The 7,015-nt window shown below is 44.8% G+C and overlaps 1 long non-coding RNA gene across 1 annotated transcript; it reads right to left on the bottom strand.

The window, feature by feature from the left end:
* Positions 1-232: 232 nt before the first annotated feature.
* On the bottom strand, positions 233-6,731 carry LOC130707752 (uncharacterized). The gene is made up of 3 exons (XR_009007774.1): positions 6,679-6,731; positions 1,424-1,536; positions 233-518 (listed from the first exon to the last, which is right to left on the bottom strand). It is a non-coding gene; the product is annotated as an uncharacterized LOC130707752 (long non-coding RNA).
* Between the last annotated feature and the right edge of the window lie 284 nt (positions 6,732-7,015).

Genomic DNA, 7,015 nt, shown 5'->3' with positions numbered 1-7,015 from the left:
TAACGCTCCCCTGTCATCTGGGAAGTTACCTTGAAGCAACGGTATCATCCAACTATACCTCCAGGCAGGCTATCCCAGAGGTCACAGAGCAGAAAGGCTTGCAGGCCAAATTACAATACTTGAATCACACAATTTATTTCATCAATTTAAAACACGGTGAGAAGCAAGGAACAGGTAAACGTACTTAAGATAAGTGCAAGCAGGTAGAAGGGTCACCTACCTGAATCCTGGATTACACACATTCACGTATCTCATTCTCTCTCTGCCATAGCAGCCTTCTCTCCTAACAGTGTGGCAACAGGGCTCAGAGGTGAAGCCAAGCTAAGGGGATCAGCTGGAAGGTGGCGCCTGGAGTCAAGGCACAAACTGTCCCTGTCAGGAAGATTGAGGGGCAGGTACCCAGGTCATACTGCAGCACCCCAGTTAATCTCCTGAGCAGTTATGGATTTCATCTATGTTTCTTGGACATAATGAGTGTCACCATTGGGCGGCCATCTCGGGAGTGACATTGCTTCCACCTGGAGAAGACACGATCCAAGCCTTGTAAATATTTGAGGTTTACTTGGTCTTTGTATTCCTCTGTCGATAAGTTACATTCTCATGTCTTTCATCATTTTATCTATATTCAACACACACACATTCTGTTTAATCTGTGTCTAAAATAGCTGATAAGCGACTTCCTTCTGTACATAACTTCTCTTGTTTTCTATAGCAGAGTTGAATATTCTTAAATTACACAGCAAACACAAGACAGTTCCCTTTTCCAGAATTACTGTCTCCTATGCATTGGTCCCCATCACTCTTTGTGCCACCCCTAATATAAAACTACATTCTTCAGTAACAGAACTAGGATTCAACAACTCAGGATTTGAGCACTGGTCCGTCTGGTTCTAAATTTGATGCACACACCATCGTGCTATGCAATATGTTATTTGGGAACATGGCTTATCTCCCCTGCAAATGGTAGGGAGCCTATCTTTCTTATCTCTGTATTTCACGCTCACGCTCTCTCTCTCTCTCTCTCCCCCCACCCCCGCCCTCACATGCACACGCACAAGCACAAACACAGTGCTTGCCCAGGGCAGGCTCTGGAATGATGCTTGTGGACTTCAACTGAATCTATTGACATTTAAAAAAGAGCACAGCCAGCCTGCTTTCCTGCATCACCATCACTTAACTTAAAAAGCCAGAGGACAGAAGCAGGCTTCCTCCTCCAGCAAAGCTCAGACAAGGATTTAGAGCTAAATCCCGGTTTTTATTTGCCAGATTCAGACTGTGAACACCAGGGTCCTGATACCTCTCCAGATTCGAGAAAACAAAATCCTGCCCCCAAGAAACTTTAAAACCATATACGTGGCCAACCTCTCCCAGTTAGTAGGGAAACCTCTCCCCTTTGCACCCTTTCTCTTATTTTCTCTCTCACCTAGGATGCTTTTGGATGATGACGATGGCAGCTAACATTTATTGAGCCATAGGTTGGGTACCAGGAAGCAGACTCTGAGACCAGCATGCAGGATGTGCTGTTTGGATCAACACCTGCAGAAAGGGAGGGAAAAGAAGCAGGAATGGGCAGAGGGAGAAAGAGAGCTGAGATGGAAGCCCAACAAGAGCCTCCATCAACCCTTGAGAGCTCTAGAACTGGGGTGGCCTTTCAGAGTTGTCCTGAGAGGAGGCAAGGGGTCCAGGCCTTTATAGCTCCTCATAGATCAATCACTGGATGTAAACTGTTCTCCTAAAGAGGCCATGGCCTTGAGTAACGTGATCACCTTCAACTGCGGCAATCGTTGTAAAGGCCTGGCAGCTGAGCACCCCCAGTAGCTGGAGAAATAAGTCCTCTATTCCTCAGGTGTGATTGGGGTGGCGTGTCACAGACCAGGTATTGTCCTACACCCTTTACCTTATCTCATTTAATCCTCACAACAATCTTATGAGGTTGACACTAGAATTATCTCCTTTTGCATGTGTTAACTGATGCACAGAGAGGTTAAATAACTTGCCTGATGTCACACAGCCAGGGAGTGGTGGAGCCAGGATTTAAACCCAAGCAGTCTGATTCTGATGATCATCTGCCCATCACTCCTCCCATGCTAGTAAAAGGAAAGCCAACGAAAACTGGACGGGGATTTTTCTCAAGCATGTGGAAAAGTGTCTAGCAAATAACAAGCATATAGAATGTTTTGAATGAATGAATTGGTTCACAAAGGGAAAAATCCAGTGCTAGGGATTTCAAAAGCAACTGGGAGTCTGGCTCCACTTCTCTGCTCTCTGCCCTCTTCCATGTGGTGGCTTTGTCCTCAGGATGGCTTCTATCAAAGTCACAAGATGGACCGACACCTGTATCCGTGTCTACCCCAAGAGAGGAGAGAATTTCACTTCCATATGCATCAGAAGACTCAAGCATCACACTTCATACTTCCATTTGAGCCAATCACGGAGGCAAATGGATTGATATTCTCCTGATTGGCTTAAAACAGTCAGGACTCCCCCCTTGACATCTCACCCAAACCCAGGAGGAGAATCTGGGTGCTGTTTGGAAGTGGGGAGAAGAGGAATGGATATTGAGTAGGTAATCAATGAACATTCACTACACTTTTCATCCCTTGGGTCTCCAAGACCTTGAACCTTTTCGTTCCCTCCCCATGGCCTGGCTTCACCTTCTCCTTATCCCCTTCCTAAAATGTCCATGATCCACCTCCATTCTGCTGCTGAGGGTTTAGGAAAATGGGTCCCCCTCAGATCCTGTGGGAGAAGGTGAACAAGAAGAAAGCAGTCCCACTGAGAGTGGGGTCTGGGCTTGGGATGGAGTATGTATAAGATAATCAGATTCTTTGTGCAATTAGATTAACCTCTTTGCAGAGCCTCAGATGACCCTCTCTATGGCCCCACTGTCTAAATTATGCCTCCACTTCCACTCCAGTCACTCTCTCTCCTCTTTTCCTGCTTTATTTTCTTCATAGCCTTATCTCTATCTGGACTTGTATTGTTTTTATGTTTACTTGTTTGGTGTCTCTTTTCTCCACTGGAATAGATGCTCCACAAGAGGAACTACTTTATCTCACTCATCATTGAGTTTTTGATGCCTAAAACAGTGCCTGCTACATAACAGGTGCTCAATAAACATTTGTTAGAGGGGTGGATGGATAACTATCACCTTTGTGTTGCTATAGTAACAGGCTCAGAGTCTTCCTCCACCTTGAGTGGCATTACCAAAAAGACCTCCTTCTGCTATCCTCAACTCTAAAGTGACAGACCCCAGGAAGGCAGTTGGAGAAAGAAAAGAGGGGAAATGCTATGCTATCTCAAAGAAATAAGACCATCCTCATGCCCTAGAGAACATCTGATCCATAGATACTGGTCTTCTGTAGGCGGTCCACAGTTTTAGAGGAAAAAATATCAATGAAACCATTTTGTCCATACACATTTCACAAACTTGAAAGATAAGATTTTTTCAGCAATCTTTTCAATTCTTAATAATTATTAAATTGATAGAAATCGCACATACACCACAAGGCCAGCAACGGCTGGCTTACCTCAGCTACTGTTTAATTAAGGAGTGCTGATTGTCTTAGCCACATGTGTTCCCATTGTCCACAGACTCTCCACAGAATGAGGAGACTAATTCTATCAATTCTCACATGGTGATCTGGGGGCACCAATTAAGAAAAGAATAAAAGATCACAGAATTTGAAGCCCATCTCCCTGGGTTCAAATCCCAGCTCCACCTCTTACTAACTGGGTGGTCTAGGGCAAGCTGATTGATCTTTCTGTGCCTCCTATCCTCCTGCATAAAATGAGGGTACTGTTACCAGCAACTGCACAGGACTGTTGTGAAGATGAATGAGTTATTATATGCACAGCACTGCGAGGAGAGCCTGGCTCACAGTGAGCACCAAGTAAGTGCTGGCTGTTGGAATGTCTGGTCTTTATTGTTGAAGAAATCAGTCTTCAGGCAAGTTTCCCTCACTTACACAAACCACCCACGTACACTTAATACACATAACACACACACACACAAAAACGCAAACAACTAAACACGACACATCTACAACACATGCAACATATAATACACACAGAACAAAACATACAAGACACACAACGTACACACATATATGACACAGCCAAGCATGATTTCATACTCTGTACTTGGTGGTTTCATCCAATGTCAGAGCCAGATCCCTGCTAACACATGATGCTCATGGCTCGTCCTCATTGTGTCATTGTGACATCAACAACATCACGATAAAGCAGTTTACTGATTGCTCATTCTATTTGCTCTCAGAGCAGAATATTCATTACCAATTTTGTTTCATAAGCTTCTCAGCAATAATGTCTTCTCCAGTGTAGTGTTGTGTTCCAGGGCAGAGCTTTGAAGTCAGATGGACATAAGTTCAAATCCTGACATCACTACTTCCCAGCTGTGTGGTTTGGGGCAAGCTGCTACACTTCTCCAGCTATAACATTATTCTCATTTTATGGATGAGGAAATAAAGAACCAGAAAGAACAAATTTCAAACACAAGCTTCAGTTTGTTTTCTATAAAAAAGATTCGCCTTGCATGGTTCTTCTAAGGAGTGAAAAGATAAGGTATGTGCCACATTTAGCTTAGTGCTTTGGCACGTGCTAACTTATGCTAATGGAACATATGTTGCATAAGTGGTGGTGGTGGTGAATGGAGTATATCTTTTTCTTTAAAATATTTATTTATTTGGTTGCACTGGGTCTTAGTTGCAGCAGGCGGGTTCCTTAGTTGCGCATCGCCGGCTCCTTAGTTGAGGCATGCAAACTCTTAGTTGCGGCATGCATGTGGGATCTAATTCCCTGACTAGGGATCGAACCTGGGCCCCCTGCATTGGGAGCATGGAGTCTTCACCACTACGCCATCAGGGAAGTCCCTGAATGGTGTATATCTTTAAAACGGGGGGAAAAAATAGCTTTGAATAGTTTGTTGACAGTTAATGGGACTCTCTGATGGTAACCTGAGTTCCACTATGCATTTGTGTTCGAGATCCCATAAACTTTGACCCAGCATTGTGTTGTAACTGCACCATTTCCCTTCATGAAATTTGAGAGGTGATGTTTTGACATTGTTTCATTTCATTTCATTTCCTCCTGATGGGTGGGCTTAAATGGTTTCTCAATTTAGGCAGAGCAAAAGAGAGAAGTATTTTAAATCGCTGTGACAGCCCAAGTTGGTCATACCTTCTGGCCTCTGAGAATGAGCCCCAAATTCTCTTCTACTCTCTAAAATATTTGGGCTTTTTCCAATTCCTATAACTGCCAAATATAATCCTTTCCTTCGTTTCCTCAAAGCTCCCCCCTTCCCCTTTCAACTTGCCCCTTGGCATTTGGATACATTAAAAATGAATTTTGAAATAATATCTTAATCACATTTCACGTTCTTGTGGTGTATTTCTGTTCACTAAATGCCTTCATGTCCATTCTTCCTTACCGGCATCCTTCCTTAATGGATGACACAGCAGAGTCTCAGACAGCTGAGGGGGTCAGCCTCCAAGCAAATGCCACTGTCTCCTGGTACAACTAGAAGACAGTCTTTAAGTGACAGACACTTTAATATATATATATGTATATATATATATAGGCAAATGTGCATAACATAGAATTTACCATTTTAACCATTTTTAAGTGTACAGTTCAATGGCATTAAGTATATGCACATCATTGGGCAAACGCGAACCACCACCCATCTCCAGAGCTCTTTTCATCTTCCCAAACTGCAACTCCATCCTCATTAAACAGTAACACACCATCCTCCCCTCCCCCAGCCCCTGGCTACCACCATTCTACTCTCTGTCTCTAAGAATTGACTGTTCTAGAAACCTCATGTGGAAGGAATCATACAGTATTTGTCCTTTTGTATGACAAGCACTTTTGCAGCAAGATTTCTGGAGGAAGGTACCAAGATTCTTTCCCCCATTGCATTTATTTTGACTAATGTTTCATTTTAGCCAGAAAGGGAGTCTCTTATTTACCCTAAAGTAACCCGCTGTCATGGACATGAACACCTCTTAGGCCCTACCCTGCAAAACAGAGGTTTTCTAACGTTTTGTTTTCATTGAATGCTGTTCATTCCTCCAGATAATGACTTGAATTGTGGTCATCAGAAAAAACAAGAAAGAAAGAAAGAAAATGAAAAGAAAAAAAGCTCCTGGAGAAGGACATAAAACATTTTCATGTGCCACCTCTGAGGTTCCCAAAGGCCTCTCCTCCACTGGCTGCTGTGTGTATGTATTGTTTTTGGTTTTCGTTTTATAGAACTCTGTGATCCACTTCAATTCATATTTTGCCCAGAAAGCTAACACAGTTGCAAATCCACCTTCCAGCCTTTCCAGAGGCGTCTTTGCTAGTTCAGTGGCCACTTCCCTCTCTCTCAGGCTGGCCAGCCTCTCTGAGCCCACTGCCCCCCAGGCAGCCTGCCTGGCTCCTGAGAGAAGAAGCCACTCTCTGGAAATGCCCGTGCCTTCTCTTCGGGTTTCTATTACTTGGAGAAGCTCCCCACCCCCCAACCGCACCCCGCCCAGGCACCACAGCCCCCTCTTCGGGCTTCCCCCTCAGAGAACTGGCTCTGCTGCCCGCTGATAAACCGACTGGCCGTTGCCAAGACAACGGCCTGGCCCAGAGCCTGGATGACGCCAGGCCTGAACCCCCTCCCAAACTCACCCAAGTCTGTTTGTTTGGGTTCCAGCTGCTTTCGTTGGGCTTTGTTTTGCTTGTCAGTTTGAGGCAGCTCCGTTGTTGATTGGCTGCAGGGGGCTGGGCTTGGAATCCCTGGGGTGCCGGGAAGTCAGCTCCCTGCCCAGGCAGGAATTTCCTGGCACCCTGGGTATTCCCCTATCACAGTAACACGATCTAGAAGAGCCCTTCATGCGAGGCAGAGCCCACAAGAAGCCTGGGTATCAGATAATCTGCTAATACTCTGACCCCGCAGGCAACTTCAATCAAGGGCACTATTACTAACCCACGTTGGCTTTGCGATGCTACTCTCATGACGACAGGC

This window comes from Balaenoptera acutorostrata, chromosome 3 (genome assembly GCF_949987535.1).
Source record: "Balaenoptera acutorostrata chromosome 3, mBalAcu1.1, whole genome shotgun sequence".
In the NCBI taxonomy this organism is placed as follows: domain Eukaryota; kingdom Metazoa; phylum Chordata; class Mammalia; order Artiodactyla; family Balaenopteridae; genus Balaenoptera; species Balaenoptera acutorostrata.
Note: the sequence above shows the minus strand (reverse complement) of the source record. Positions and strands in the feature narration are given on the sequence as shown.